Source organism: Benincasa hispida, chromosome 6, assembly GCF_027475165.1.
Source record: "Benincasa hispida cultivar pf3 chromosome 6, pf3_genome.v1.1, whole genome shotgun sequence".
NCBI classification, from domain to species: Eukaryota; Viridiplantae; Streptophyta; class Magnoliopsida; order Cucurbitales; family Cucurbitaceae; genus Benincasa; species Benincasa hispida.
This window is the reverse complement of record NC_143483.1, coordinates 387,870-403,931: the sequence shown is the minus strand read 5'-3', so window position 1 is coordinate 403,931 and position 16,062 is coordinate 387,870. Positions and strand designations below refer to the sequence as shown.

General features: G+C 29.8%; 1 long non-coding RNA gene across 2 annotated transcripts; it reads right to left on the bottom strand.

Annotated features, from left to right (window-relative positions):
• Nucleotides 1-6,796: 6,796 nt before the first annotated feature.
• On the bottom strand, nucleotides 6,797-8,871 carry LOC120079030 (uncharacterized). 2 transcript variants are annotated; one of them, XR_005482199.2, is made up of 4 exons: nucleotides 8,834-8,871; nucleotides 8,560-8,631; nucleotides 8,449-8,475; nucleotides 6,797-7,276 (listed from the first exon to the last, which is right to left on the bottom strand). It is a non-coding gene; the product is annotated as an uncharacterized LOC120079030 (long non-coding RNA). The 2 variants fall into 2 exon arrangements; XR_016530333.1 differs by lacking the exon at nucleotides 6,797-7,276 and having other exon boundaries at nucleotides 8,277-8,475; nucleotides 8,834-8,870.
• Between the last annotated feature and the right edge of the window lie 7,191 nt (nucleotides 8,872-16,062).

The window sequence follows — 16,062 nt, the reverse complement described above, 5'->3', positions numbered from 1 at the left end:
TTATCATTTAATTGTTAAAATGTGACCATTTTTATCCTTTGAAAATGAAAATGACTTGATAAAAATGATTACTTTTTAAAAGTATAAGGATCAAACCAAACCAAAGTTTAAAATATAAAGACTTTGAGCATTTTTAAAATGTTGGAATCAAAATGAATCAAAGTTGAAAGTGTAGAGACAAAAATGAATATTTAGAAAGTTAGGGACCAAAATGAACTAAAACACAAAATACAGGGACTAAATAGTATTTAAATCTTTATATTTTTTTTTTAAAAAAATGAATTAGGTTTCGTAGTTATTTTCTTTAGTTTAATAATTTAGTTTGTTAGTTGCTTTAAATGGTAGAGAGATTCAAAATGTAGACCAATCAATGAAGTTGTCAATGGCTTAAACAAGTCAAATTGTTTCTAGTTGTTCTTTTTTTTTTTTTTATTTGTCTTTTTTATTTTTATTATTTTATTTTATTGAGTTTATTAAATTTTAGAAATGGAGTAGAAAAGGTTATGTAAATTGGATACGTTTTTATGTATTTGAATAGAAAGTGCATAGTGAAATACAATTTCTAAAAACTTTTGTTCATTAATAAGAAAATAATTATACGATTATTTGGGGTGAAACATTCAAACGTACAACATAGTGATCCAAGATATATGCTTTAACATGTTAAGTTATGTCTATATTAATAAAAAAAAAATGTTATTTTAATTCAACAAATATGGGAGAAGATTTAAATCTTAAACCATACCAAGAGAGAAGCATGGTTGTGTTGTGTTTTAATTATTGTGATTTACTTTGGTTGTCAAATAAAAATGTGATCTAAATTTATGAATTTTCTTTATTAGGTATTAGGTACACATTAAATTTATATACAAAATTTGTAATATTAAAGTTTTTTTAAAAGGAGAAAAAAAAAAAAAGGCACAAACACCTTTAATATGTTTTTAGGTTAAAATAAAAGTTTAGTCTTTTAGGATTGGCAAAAATTTCCACGGATCAACATCCCGACCAGGGCAAGGAATCCTTGATTTGACCAAGGATGAGGTCAAACCAGGGATAAAGTATGGGTCTCCGACCAGGGATGGGGTGGGGACGAGGACAAAATCCCCGCCCCATCCCCACCCCCATTATCACTCTGAATATTTTTTTAAAATAATTTTTAATAATAATAACAATAATATATATATATATATATAACAGTAGCTTAGCTACGGGTTTATTCTTTTAATTTCTTTTACTTTTTTAAAATTTATTTCATAATATAATTATCTTAAACTTTTTTATTAAATCTAAAATATTTTTAATTATTAATTTAAATAAAATAATAATAATAATAATACTTTGTTATATTAAATATTTAAAATTTAAATATAAATACCAAAATTTAATTGATTTTAAATAAATAAATAATTAAAAATATAAATATAAATGGAGAGTTTTTCTCCATGGGGATCCGATCCCCGAGCCCGAACCCAACTCCTCAAAATGGGGAATGGGCGGGGACGGAGAGTGCATCCCTCCCCGACCCTGTTATGCCCATTACCAATCCTATTTAGTCTCCATACTTTTAAGTTGGTATCTAATTTGATTATGGTGTCTAAATTCTAATAAGTTCTTAAACTTTTAAATATGTGGCTATTTGTATGCCAAACTTTAAAAAGTATCTAATAAATATTTAAGCTTTTAATTTTGTGTCCAATAAATTATTGAAGTTCAATTTTGTGTCACCAGATTAAACTGTTCAACGTTTTCCTTCATAAATGCATGAATATATATACGAAAGCACAAAATTGAAAGTTTGTAGTCTTATTAGCCTTATATATTAAATTTTCGTCAATGTGTGACGTTATTTTTATTGATATTTACACATGTTTATGGGCTATTCAACATGACAAAAAACAGTGAATCAACATTTTTAGTATATTATTAAAAAAATAGACAAAACAAAAGAAGAAATTAATGTGAATGTACTACAAATAATAACAATTTTAACTTATTTAAAAAATGGGTTACATATTTTTTTTTATTAATTTTAACTTTATATCTAATATATTACGTCACTTAAAAAAAACTAAATATGTTAAAAAACTAATTAAATGCAAGATTGAAAGACTATGAACATAACATATAATTTTGAAATTCATGGACTAAATAGATACAAAATTTAAAGTTATTATGCAAATTTGAAAGTTTAGAAGCCAAATAAACATAAACTTAAAAATTCATTGAATAAACTTATAACTTAACATGTTTTTTTTGAAAGTTATCTTTAAATTTCTAACTAAGAATAATGGTTAACATCAATCTAACTTAACGACAATTAACATCTACATGTTCTCTTAAGGTCAGAAGTTTTAATTCTTATATCCCTATAATTATTATTATCATCATCATAATAAAGATGACAAAAAGAATGAAATCATATTCATAACTTCTAAGTGATATAATACACTTTTTTTTTCTTGTTTGTTATCTTTTGTACTTAAAAAAAATGACCACATTTTTTTTCTCTAAATAATAGATCCTGTTGAATCTAGAGATGTACATTTATCCTGCTGGATCGAGGTCTCGTAGGAACCCACCCAAAAAAGGTGAAAAATTCCTGACTAGACAGAAAATGAGGGAGGAAGTGAGGAGAAATTTCTTCTTGTTGACCAAACAGGGATAAGAATAGGGAATACATTCCCCGTCCCTACCCCGATAGAAAAATATATTTTTATTTCTCATTTATAGTATAAATACATATATATTATTTTGTTATAATGAAATATATGTATATATAAACTCACATTATGAGTTCACAGTGAGTTTATATAAACTCATTGGGAATTTATTTTTATTAACTTTTAAATTGTTTATCTTAAAATGTTTCAATAGTTATTTTCTAATTTCATGTCAATGTTTTTATACTTCAATATATCGATACATTTTAATGATTAAGACTTTATTATTCTTAAGGCTTAAATGTTGTAATATTTAAGTGGAAAGTTTAAACTTATAATATTTGATTTTTTTTTTTAAATTATAAGATTAGATATTTTAATTATATCTTTACTTATAAAATTTTATTGTTTTATTAAGAAATTTTATAGTGTTTTTTTTTATTTAAAAAAAGTATATTAAAAATAACTGATTTAATATACAAAATTTTATAAGATTGAGAATAAAATTTTACAAAATGAATAAATAAAAAATATAAATAGGAAATTTTTCTCCTCAGAAAATCCGATCCCACGAATTCTCCGTAGGGAATCCCACGGAAAATTTCACGGCGATAAGATTTGAAATAAGGGGGCGGGGCAGGGGACGAGGAAGGCTTTCCCGTCCCCGCTTCGCTCCATGGACATCTCTAATTGCATCTGATCTGTTTTTTTTTTTTTATCCCTTTTTGTCAAGAAAATTCGCTATTTCCATTTTTTTTAAACTTTTTCTGATCCAAACCTTAAATTTAAAAGTTTCAAATGCAAAATTATATTAAAAAAAAATAAAAATGTTAATAAATATAATATTTTATGTTATAAACTCAATTAGTTTAGTTAAATTAAATTATGTATTAAATAATGTGTTATGAATTCTAATAATTATACAATTTTTTAAGTGAAAAATACCTTTCCATCTTTAGATTTTGGGATTAGTTTTTATTTGATTTAGTTCTTATGTTTCAAAATGTTATAATTTTATTGTTGAGATTTGAGTTCCATTTCAATTTGGTCCCTAAGTTTCATGATTTTACATTTTTAACCTCATTTTTTTTTTATTAAATACTCACTTTCACTCATTGACATCAATTTCTAAATTTAAAATAATTATGAAGTGAAATTTTGAATTTAATTTTAAAAGTGATAAAAAATAGTAAAACTTATTTAATTCTATTTTTTAAATATTTTTAATCTCCTAAATAAGAAAAATAAATAGTGCATTGAGGTTAAAAGTGTAAATCTTGAAACAAAGGGACCAAATTGAAGCAAAACTCAAATGTCAATAGGTAAATTTGTAGTATTTTGAAACTTATGGACTAAATTAAAATCAAACTCAAAACTTAAGGACTAAATGCATAACATTTTGAAACCTAGGGACTAAATAGAAACTATACTCAAAATCTAAAGGTCAAAAATGTATTTTTATCCCATTTTTTAACATTGAACAAGTTTATAAATAAATTTAAAACATAGTCTATATATATTCAATTTAATCGTAAATGGGTAATTATAATTATTTCTATGATTTATAAATATATTATTAAATACATTTTGAATAATTATTTGAATCTAAATTTTGTTTTTGAATCAATGATGAATTTACTGTTTTCAAATTGCTTACCCATCAGACTGTAAGATCCACAACATTTTTTTTCTTTTATAATGACTCCATTCTTAATTAATTAATTGCCCACCTTCCCTAGTTGAAATGAGTTTATTTAAATAAAATAGGCCATTCTTACAATTATCTAAAAAATATGGAAGTTTTTTTTTACCGAACCACTCTATAAAACAATTTCACATAGATTAATACCTACGAAATCATTTTGTGGGTTAGAACAATAAATAAATATTACCTTTTTTTTTTTTTTTTTTTTTTAAGATTCAAGTTTTACATATTTGACGATTATAAATATTAGAAAATTCTCATAAATAGAAAAATCTAAAAAATATTATAAATTTTTTTAAAAAGTGGTTATACTTTTAGAACTTTTTGCAATATTATATTTAAAAAGACCCGAGAAAATAATTTTTTTACTTATCTCTTTTTATTTTTTCTTAGATTTAAAAAGGTTGATTTTGATTTTTTTTTTTTTGTTAAACAATGTGAAGGGGAATTAAACTTTTAGAAGGAATGTAAAAATAACATTTTATTTTTTAGCGTTCATTTTTTTTTTTTGGAAATTTTCCAATAATGTAGATGTATCTAATATTATATGAGTGATGTTTACTAGATGTGTTTGGTTTGGTATAGTCCCAATATTTCATTTTTATGGGCCTCCTAACAAATTTTAATGCAATCTTGACGTGGAAAAAATAACCAAATTTATGAAATCTTCTTGTCATCCTTTCAAGATTTTTTAATAAAAAAAATTAATATGTTCGGTCCACCTAACGAAATATGCTAAAAATTAAGAAAAGATTAAATATGTTAAATGTTAAGAAAAGATTAGTGAAATAAATACAAGATAAAGTGGACTTAATTTAAATAAATATAAGTATCGGTTAATCAATTATCTTATCATTTTTAACGCTAACTTATTAAGATTATGAAAGTTCTATTTTATCCTTATTATAAGCGGAAAATGTAAACTCTATTTCATTCTTCCTATAAATATATCATTATAACTTTATATGAGGTAACTTGATTTGGGATCTAAATCTTAATTTAGATATAAGAATTTCTTACAACTTCTCTGTTATTTAGTTGTCTTGCTAACTTAAGTAGTGCAGTCAAATTTCTTTGTTTTGCAGGTCATTTCTTCCCTAAAATACAAATTTACAGTTGTTTTAATGTGAAGATCAAATGCATTTTTTTTTTGTCAAAATTTAATATCAACACCTCTGATCTCGAGATTGATAACAGTTGTATTATGCTTTTTGTGGCTATCTTTTAAAAATTTTAGTGTATGGAAAATAAAATTATAGTGCTATTGCAAAAATAACAATTAAGCCCAAAAGTATTTATAGATATAGCACAATACAAAAGAAATTTGCAAGTATAGAAAAAAATTAGATTTTCTTTTCGAAGTCTTTTAGTGATAGACCATATCATTAGTTTATTACTGATAGAGTTTGTTATGTTTGCAGTTCTTTGAAAATGTTGTTATAAACTTAATTATTACCCATAAAAGTACTAACCAATGCAAATACCTAAAATTTATCTATATCTATATCTGTATAAAAGTGAAATAAACATTTTTTGGACCATATTAAACATGAACATTTTATAAATACATAAGTCATCCTTCACCACACGTTCATTTTATTAGGTATACGTCTCTTAGAAGTTTCTCTATTTCATTCTCTTCAATTCAAACATTTTCTATCTCAACCCATCTCTACCATTTTGGTCTCTCAATTCCACATTTCTCTCTCCGACTCTTCCACTCAACCATAAATTCTTCATCTCACGTATTAACATTTTATTGTCTCTCTACTTAACCAAATAAACTCTTAGGGGGCATTTGGTACGTGATAAAAGCAAAGAGTTGAGCTGGTAATTATTATCCAGAGAGTTAAATTGTCTCTGTTGTTGTGCAGAGTTGAGTTGAGTTGAGTTAGTAATTATTGTCTGTATTTGGTGTGTAGAGTTGAGTTGAATTGAGTTTGGAAGTCTGTGTTCGAGTGCAAAGTTGAATTGAGTTGAGGCATCGGATGCAGTTTTTGTAAATGAGATTGGTTATTTTGTTTGTTTGTTTTTATTTTTTTAATGTTTTTCTTTGCTATTGTTGATTAATTTTCAACTATACACCTGTTTTCTCAACTCTTTTATGATATAAACTGGAAAATCTCAATTTGTAAAACATAACAGATTATTTTCAATGTATTCTTTTCAAAAACTGTAATAATTTTAATTCTCTTCAATCTGTAAAACATACCACCAAAATACATATCATATTGCTGCTCGATTACTAATGAATTGATATATTGTATGTATATATATTGAACCTTGCTAACTTAACATTATTATTTAACATATTGTACACATTTGAATAACTGGATAACTTAATAGTTTATGTTCATATAATATGGATCGTATATGTGGAACTGAAATTGTATATAGAATAATTACTTTCCATTTCATAATGACGGTGACAATGTGATAGTATAGTACAGTTACATTATTCTGAACATCACAAAAATTCTATCAAACAATCGAACATGTGGCCGTTTCAAAAATCAAATTCACAAAATATATGTTTTCGGATTGAAATATTAGGTGCTTAGTCTAGTGGGTCCGAGCAAGTAGGCGTGTATAGTACTGTAGCATTTGTCTTCTGGTACAGTGAGGAAGAGGTCCGTCTTTATGCTGAGCCAAGTATACATTATGATCATACCAGAAATGAAGCTATTACAGTTGCAATAATTGTACTACATTGTCATACGCCCTGATTACTAACTTGTCCAACGTGCGTTGTACTGTAGGACTTATACGTTTGCTCCGCTTCATGGAATGTTTCATACAACTTGTATAATGCCCCCTTGTACTCATTAACTTGTCTATGAAATTCGTGTCAGGATAGGTAGATCCCTGGGTTACAACCAATGAAAACGACATAGAATTTGTGTTTTTCCATCTACATATATTTTCAAAATAGGGGTAGTCAATACCAGTTATGAACGTTGAAGTTTTATGGTTTTTTGGGGAGTTAGGATATAGAGATTCTAATGGTTATGGTATAAAGATTTTCATACAACCCTTTACTACCTATAAAAAAAACTAAAATGTGCAACTAGATATCCTAGTTGATAAATTATAAGTGTCTCTACGTAATAGTGACAGAAGTCTACTTAAGTATTATAATAGTTAAGATCTTTGGATTTGTCTTATATTTGTTATAATAGTGTACAATTAAAGCATAATCTAAAGTTGGTTTGTAATGATAGATTCAGACTTACTTTCATATTATAAAACAATTTAGACAATTTAGTTTCAGTTAATATTTAATGGTTAAGATTTTTAAAAAATTTATATAGTGGAAAAAAATGTATACAAAAATACCAAAGAGTTAGACAATTTCTAGTCAATTTAGATAATTTGGTTTTAGTCAATTTTTGAGAGAGTTATATAGTGGAAAAAAAAGTACCTAAAATTAAATCTTGGAAGACCCTTGTCATCGCACACCCAAAAAGTAAGAAATAAAAAATAATAAAAATTGATTTTTAAAAGCAAACTTTTATCATATTAGAAATTAATGATTGAAAATTTGGAAATTTGGTCCTTCTTAACAACAATTCCAAGAATTCTTAAAGAGCAATTTTAGGATATTTTTTCATTTTATGGCTATATTTTTTATGTTGAAAAAATTAGTTATAACCTTTGTCTATGCCTATTCCTACAATTATACTTTCTCTGTCGTGGAATTTATATCATATTAGATTTTTTTTGGTATTTACAAATATACTTTATATAAATAAACAGTTTTTTTTTTAATTTTATACTTATTTCAAGTGTACTTTTTAATTCACAGAAGATTGTAAAAAAAAAAAAAAAAAAATGGAATGCACCAAATTAAAATTATAATAGAATTCTAAATTGAAATTTGGATATTGAAAATTGAAAAAAACCTCAAAATATTTACAACAAATCAAAGTCCATAACTAAACAGTCCCCAACATGTTCAATATACAAGTGAAAAATATAAACCATAATACATTACAACTAAACAGTCCCCAACAAGTTCAACAAACAATAGACTATAACAAAGATCACTTCGAATGTAAAACTTACAAACCTCAAACTACTTACAAAAGGTATGTTCGATTAGTTTGGGCCCTACACAGAAGAAAAAAAGAAGTCTAGTTATACCAAGGGTATATCAATACAATTGAAGTAGAAATAAAATATACGAGATCATACATTTGTTTATGTTCGGAGTGAATGAAGGTTGAGACAATCCACAACTAGGGGGCAGAATAATCGGTTTAGGGCCTAACAAAAACATAAAAATGTTAGCGACATATCTCACTTTGATTATAAGGAGAGAATGAAGCATACTTTAGATGGATGGAATAAGTCGAAGTTAGAAGTGGAAGAAGGAAACAAAATATATTACAACAGCCAGATAACACATACGAGAATGTAAAACGGTTTAAGAGAAAGTTGAAATAAAAAGGTAAGAGCAGGGACGTACCAACACAGTTTACAAGAGGTGTATGTGGAGAAATCTCAAAAAATATGAGGAGGGATTGTGATATAAGTAGAGGATACAATAAGGATAGTTGTTGAAGAAAGTTAGGTACACTTAAGTGTACCTAACCTCAATAAGTTCAAACAGTATGTACAGTAAATCCATAATAAAGAGAGTCAACTCAAAAATAAATAAATTAAGTAATGGTCAGATCAATATTAATTTGGTGGTTGGGTTGAAAATGGACATAAATACAACATAATATCTCACATATGAAAGAACATATTAATAAATATTAGAAGACCTCAGGATTTTCATATAGCTATTTCATTAGAACAAATCAAACTCCATAAAAAATAAACAGTTTCAACACTTTTATAATTGAAGTTAAATTTGAATGTAAGAAAATTAAATTTAGTTGAATATTGAAAACAAATCAATGGAACGGAGAAAAAAAAATCCATTCACCAAATGTAGAGCAGAAAACAGATTGAATATGTATGGAGGAAGAAATTACAAAGCAGTCCACAAAACATAAGAAAAAACAGAGATACATGCATTTTTTTTTTCTAAATATTGAAATGAAATAAAATTAAATAAGAAATCATAATAAAATATGAGACTACAGATGTTTGGAACAATCATCATCGTGCTGGGTTTTATGTCCTAAAAACTCACAGTTTGTAAAATGATAAACATTTTCTATAATCAATATACTTGTTATTGATATCATAAATTGTATGAAAGTCTAAATCCAATAAACTAAGACCCATGACTATTGTATGAGTACTTGAACTTTATGTGGAGACATAAGTGTGGATCGGGTTCAAGTAAATAGTCAAAATGATCTATGGTACATGAATGAGATTAGGTACCTTATTATGGTAACACCATAGGATGCGGCCTACTCTGTAGTTGTTACAAAGAGTTGTAAAGTGCTACATACGATGTGATCCTAATTTGTACATGTTATGACATGAGAAATGGCGGCATCCTATGCAATGAGTTTGCATAAGATCAGGACCAAGAAATAAGTCACTCTTACTTTATAACACCGTTTACTGTTTAAGATTGACTATTTCACCTAGATGACCTAGGTAACTCGATCTTAATTCTGAGCTAACTATGAACTCCCGTTTATTCGGGATTGCCCTTAGATTTTCATAGTTGAGGGTTGACTCAACAGCACCGGCTCAATAAGACTCCCATTTCAGGGGTAAGACCGGATAGATAGCTAGGGACATAGGGTGCAAGATGAAGTTCACGCCTACCCAATTTAGAGATAGGAGAAAGGTTGTTCTTTCAAGTACTGAATCCAGGTCTTGAATAAGGGGCCCACCCTCTCACCGGGCTGAGAGAGTTTGGTTTAGTGATTGGATCACCAATCAGTTGTTCATTAGAGGATCAGTAGGGATTTGAGGAATAAGACGTAATCTCGGGGGTAAAACAGATATTTGACCCAGTCGTTATTACGAACAACCTATGAAGGGTTGACTTACTGATTATGGTTAAATCATGCAGACATAATATATCTACAGTGAGGGGAGTGCATCTATGGGCTTTAATAGAGTGACCCATTAGTTAACGAATGTGGATTAATTTGCTCTAATGAGTTTAACCAATTAATCTCGGATCGTTGAAGCCCATGATCTGTAGGTCCGTGAGGTCCCCCTACTAGCTCGTAATGGACTAGCTTTAGAATAGCGTGATAAGTTAATTTGAATCATTCAAATTAGAATTAAGGAAATTAGTAATTATATGAGAATAATTACATGTTTAATTTGAGAATTAAACGGAATGAGAGAATTTATATATATTTAAATATATAAATATATATATATATATATATATATATATATATTTAAATATGATTTAAATATATAAAGATGAATATGTGTTAAAATTAATTTAATATTTGATATTAAATTAGTTAAGTTTTATTTAATAATTAATTTATGAAATTAATTAAAATTTTCATTTTTAAAATTAAAATTTAATTTTTTGAGATAAAATTAAAAAAGGAAAAGAAATCAAAACACTTAAATGGAAAATGAAGATTTTCTATTATCCATCTTTGTAGTTGCTCACACATGGAGCATTAGCTTGACCTTGTCTTCTCCAAGCATGAGCTACAACTCATGCAACTCTTTTCTTTGCATATTGATCTGCTATATCATGAAGAGATTGGAGTGAAAATCGGGCATGCAATCTATAGAGATTTTGAGAGAAAATCTGGTTTGAAGAAAAAGTTCTTTAGCTAGTTTTCTGCAGTGAGCATTTCTCCTATTCAAACTTGTTTTGAGTCCCACAACTCAATCTAGAGCACCAAGAGAATAGTGGGAAAGATCTTGAGGTGGTCTACAATAAGATTTGGAGAAGATAGCAGCTGGTGAAGGAGCTTTGAAGAAGTTCTACAAGAGGTATGTCTTAAAACTCATTTGTTTCTACAAGAGGTATGTCTTAAAACTCATTTATGCTTCCGCTGTTGTTCATACAATCCTACAATTGGTATCAGAGCATCAAATATGCATTCAATTCGATTTAATTTTGGTTTGGTGGGTTGAGAAATATGAAACTGATGCACTGATATGATTTTTTGAGTTTTGGCTATTTAATTCTCTTTAATTTCTCATTTAAATTTGTAATTGGCTCTTGTTTGATGAACATTTATGTGTTAGCAAGAGTCTGTAATTTATTTGGAATCATTAGAGTCGAAATTAAGTTGTAATTGAAGAAACAAGTGAAAGAGACTGAGCTGCTGTTCCAGTTTTTCAACTTCTGCTCAAAATCGTTGTTGAGGTTCCAGTTGCTAAACGATTGTCTAGCTCCAGGCGCTACACGATGTGAAGAAAAGCTAGATGATCGTATACAATAGGCGTTGGTCGTTGTGATGTTGAACGCTAGATGATCGTGTACTTGTGGGAGCCAAACGATGCGTTCAATTTGCTATACGATAGCATTAAGCGATCGTTTAGCTTTGGCGGGGGAACTAAACGATATGCTGAATTTACTATATGATGGTACTACATGATCGTTTAGCAGCGATGCACGCAAAACGATGCGATAAAGTACTATGCAATAGCACTACGCGATCGTGTAGACGAAATGCTAAGCGACACGATGATGTTCTATACGATAGAGCTAAGTTAGTTCCTCACCCTGTTTTAGCAAATGTTATTGGCAAAAAAAAAAAAAAAGTGACGCGAATGAAATAGTAACAAGAAATAAGGCTTGTCTAGTTGCCCAAGGGTACTCCCAAATAGAGGATGTTGACTTCGATAAAACGTTTGCATCTGTAGCTCATCTGAAAGCCCTCCGAATTTTGTTAAGTATTGCTTGCTTGCTAAAATTCAAACTTTATCAGATCGATGTCAAAAATTCTTTTCTTAATTGGCACATAAATGAAGAAGTTTATGTTGAGCACCCAGAAGGCTTTGTAAACCCTATGGACCCTGATCATGTGTACAAGCTTTAAAAGGCTTTGTATGGCCTTAAGTAAATACCTTGTGCCTGGTGTGATCACTTAACTGAATTTTTCTCAGACAGGGGCATATGAGAGGAGGAGTTGACAAAACACTATTTGTAAAGAAAGAAAAAGAGAGCCTGGTAATTGCACACATTTATGTGGATGATATTATGTCAAAGGAATGTCTCAGCATCTCATAGAACTTTTTGTAAATCAAATGCAGACTCAATTTGAAATGAGTTTTGTGTGTGAATTGACATATTTCCTCAGTCTTCATATCAAACAACTTGAAGACAGAATTTTGATTTCATAAAGCAAATATGGGAAAGACCTGGTGAAAAATTTTGGGCTTAAAAAGGTGCGCACAAAGAGAACCCCTACTCCCACTCATGTTAAAATTTCCAAGAACTCTGATGGGCCTTGCGTTAATAAGAGCTTGTATCGTAGCATTATTGGGAGTTTACTTTATCTCCCTTCAAGCAGGCCTGACATTGCTTTTGTCGTAGGTGTCTGTACAAGATATCAAGCAAAGCCAAAAACGAGTCACCTATTGAGTGCCAAACGGATCATCAAACATATCACTGGTACATGTGAGTATGGTCTTTTGTATTTTTTTGATACTGATAGCTCCTTGGTTGGATATTGTGGTGCAAATTGGGCTAAAGCTTAGAAGATCGAAAAAGTACTACATCTAGATGTTTCTTTTTTATGAACAACCTGATTTTTTAGTTAAAAAAAAAGCATAACTGTGTGTCCCTCTCCACTGCTGAAGCCGAATATGTTGCTATTGGAAGCAGTTGTACTCAGTTGCACTAGATGAAACAAATGCTCAAATAATACGATGTCTCACAAAATGCTATGACATTGTACTGTGATAACTTGAATGCCATAGATATTTCTAAAAATTCTATCCAACACAATAGAACGAAACACATTAACATCATACATTACTTCACCCATGAATTGGTTGAAAGTAGACAGATTGTTTTAGAGCATATCTGATCTGAGAATCAAATTGCTAACATCTTCATAAAAGCTCTTGAAGTTAAACAATTTGAGGTCCTTCGAACTGCCCTGGGCCTCTATACTATTCATTTGTAGCAACTAATTAAGCTTTGATAGTGAGCCATGAAGGAATTAAGGCCCATCTCATATGTTCTGGACAGCTGGATTAATAAATGTCATGGGGTAGACTAATGTAAGTTGAAGTGTATTTACTATTTGAATTTTTCTATTAGCTTCCGTCAGTTGTGTTTTGGTAGGAAAGTGGTTTTTGAATCTCTGACTACCCACCATCTTTTCAACTTACTCTACGATCGTGGGTTCTTTATGGTGATTCCTATAAAAAAGGTGAGTACACGAAGGAGAACTCATACTTCAAAAAAAAAAAAAAAATGGTGCAATACAAAGAAAAGACGAACAAGAAAAAGTTTCATGTTCCTTCTGAAGAGATTGCTCAGGAAAATGCTACAAGAACTGAGCCCGTTTGAAACCATAAGGCTGAGTCTTCAAGGAATGTTTCAGCTTCTGTTGCAAAGCATAAACTTTTGTTTGCCTTAAGAAGAGGTAAAAATAATAAGAAGAAGAGGACCTTGTGAGTCCTGACATTTAAGTTGAACCGCTACATTTTCAATCTGAGCTTAAAAAATCCACAAGGACCCTTCTCTTATTGTCTCTGGGGATGAAAATGTTATTGCTTCTGAGGATGTCTTGCATACCTTGAATGTTGATCAAACTCAAATTAATGAAGCTAGTGTTAAAGAATCTAGGGTTTCCATTTTTTGAGAATTTGTCAAAACGCAGCTTGTCTGGAAGTCATTCCTTTGGGGTTAATGAGGAATCCAACAGAAGTAATCCTATCCAAGATGATGATATTATTGAAACTGGTGCTTTAAATGTGTTATCAAATGTCATTGCATCTGGTGAGGTAAATGAATCGGAAGATGCTGATAAATATGTGAGTCGAGAGGTGTCCGATCAGAAGGATGAAAAGAGCATCTTGAGTAAAGAGGGTTTGGGGAATGATGCTCAGAAGGTTTTGTCCGATAAAAGCCAGAAGAGCGAATATTCTCACGAAAAGGAAGATGCTAAAGAGATCTCACCTGACTCTTTTAATGTCTCGATTGATGATAATGTTCCTATTGACTAAAGCAAAAGGGTAAGCAAAAAGTTATTGATATGAAGCCCTGTGCTCAGAATGTGTCTATCTAGGCTACTGAGGAAATAGAAGAAGAACTAGTGAAAGACTTTCAGGATGTGTCTATTGAGAACGTACAAAAACCTAAAGAGAAGAAAAGAGAAAGAAAGAAGAATGTCCCTGTGGTGCCTTTGAACAATATCTCTTTTCACTCTGTTGATTGTGCTAAAATGTGGAAGTTTATTGTCAACAAAAGAATTTTGCTGTTGAAAGAGATTTGTCTAAATAAACCCAAGACTGTTTGGAGATTATGAGTCTTCTTGTGAAAGTTGATATTATTTATACTGTGTTGAAGCTAGGGCCTTACTACCCTAATCTTGTCCAAGAATTTTATTTTAATCTTTCACATCAGTTTAACAACATTGGCAGCCTAGAAAACAGGAAGGTCCATATAAGGGGACACTGCTTTGTCTTTTCAACTTCTATCATTAACAAATACTTGAACCGTTAAGTACTCGAAGATGTTATTGAGTAGCATCCTTCTACTTATGATCTTGTTTTTGAGCTTACAAGTGTTGTCAAACATGTGTGGCCCAAGAAAGGTTCTTTGCCCTGATCTCAGTGTTAAGTATGTGTTGCTCTATAAGATTGGGATTGAGAATTGGTGTCTGTCGTCTCATAAATCTGGCCTCTCTACTACCTTGGCAAGTCTCTTCTATCATATTGACACAGAGGCCGAATTCAATTATGATGTTTTCATTCTGAACCAAATCAAACGCCACATTGGGTCTGAAGCTACCAAAACCCATTTGTGCTTCCCTAGACTTATTTGTGGGATTATTCTTGCTCAAAAGCCTGACCTTATATTGGATTTAGATGTTCCTGGTCCTCTTCTCCCTACTATTTCTTTCAGCTATAGGCTGTATCAGGGGAAACATGTGTTTGATCTTGTGCACACTGATGTTCCTATTCTTGAAAGTTGTCTCATCAGGAAATTCTTATGACTCACTGCGAGAAGAAGGTGATGCATATGCTGATCACTGAATCCAAAGATATTGTTGTTTTGGCTCAAAAATTTTTGCTTGAAGTCCGAAGTTGATGATATGTTGAATTTACTTCGTAGTGCTTTAGATGGTCTTGATTAGGGTGGAATCTCTGGTGCACAAGATGATGATGATTGATGTGGGAAATCTCCAACTGTTGTTGTTTATGTGAATGCTGTTTTTTTTTTTTTTTTTTTTTTTTTTGGCATGATAAAAATGGGGAGTAGAAGAAGGTGGTGGAGAGTTTACTGGTTGTAGGATTGTTGTTGCTTTCTTTTTCCCTTCTTTCTTGATGTGTTCTAAAGAATGTTATAAAATTTTTTTCCAAAACCTTGTTACAATGACTTTGTTATTTTACTTGTTTGTGTATACTGATCTTGTTTGCTAGTTGTTTTGTCATTGCTTAAAAAAATTTGCCAAAACGAGAGCTTGTTAGGTTTTGTGTGATTGGCAATATTTGTTTAAGTGTCTCAGTTGTCATGAGAATTGTCTCTGCATTTGTTACTTTCAGGAAAATGAATGTTTTTGGAAATGTTGATTCTGTAAGAATTTTTCCTTTTCCTTTTCTGTGATATCTATCGATATC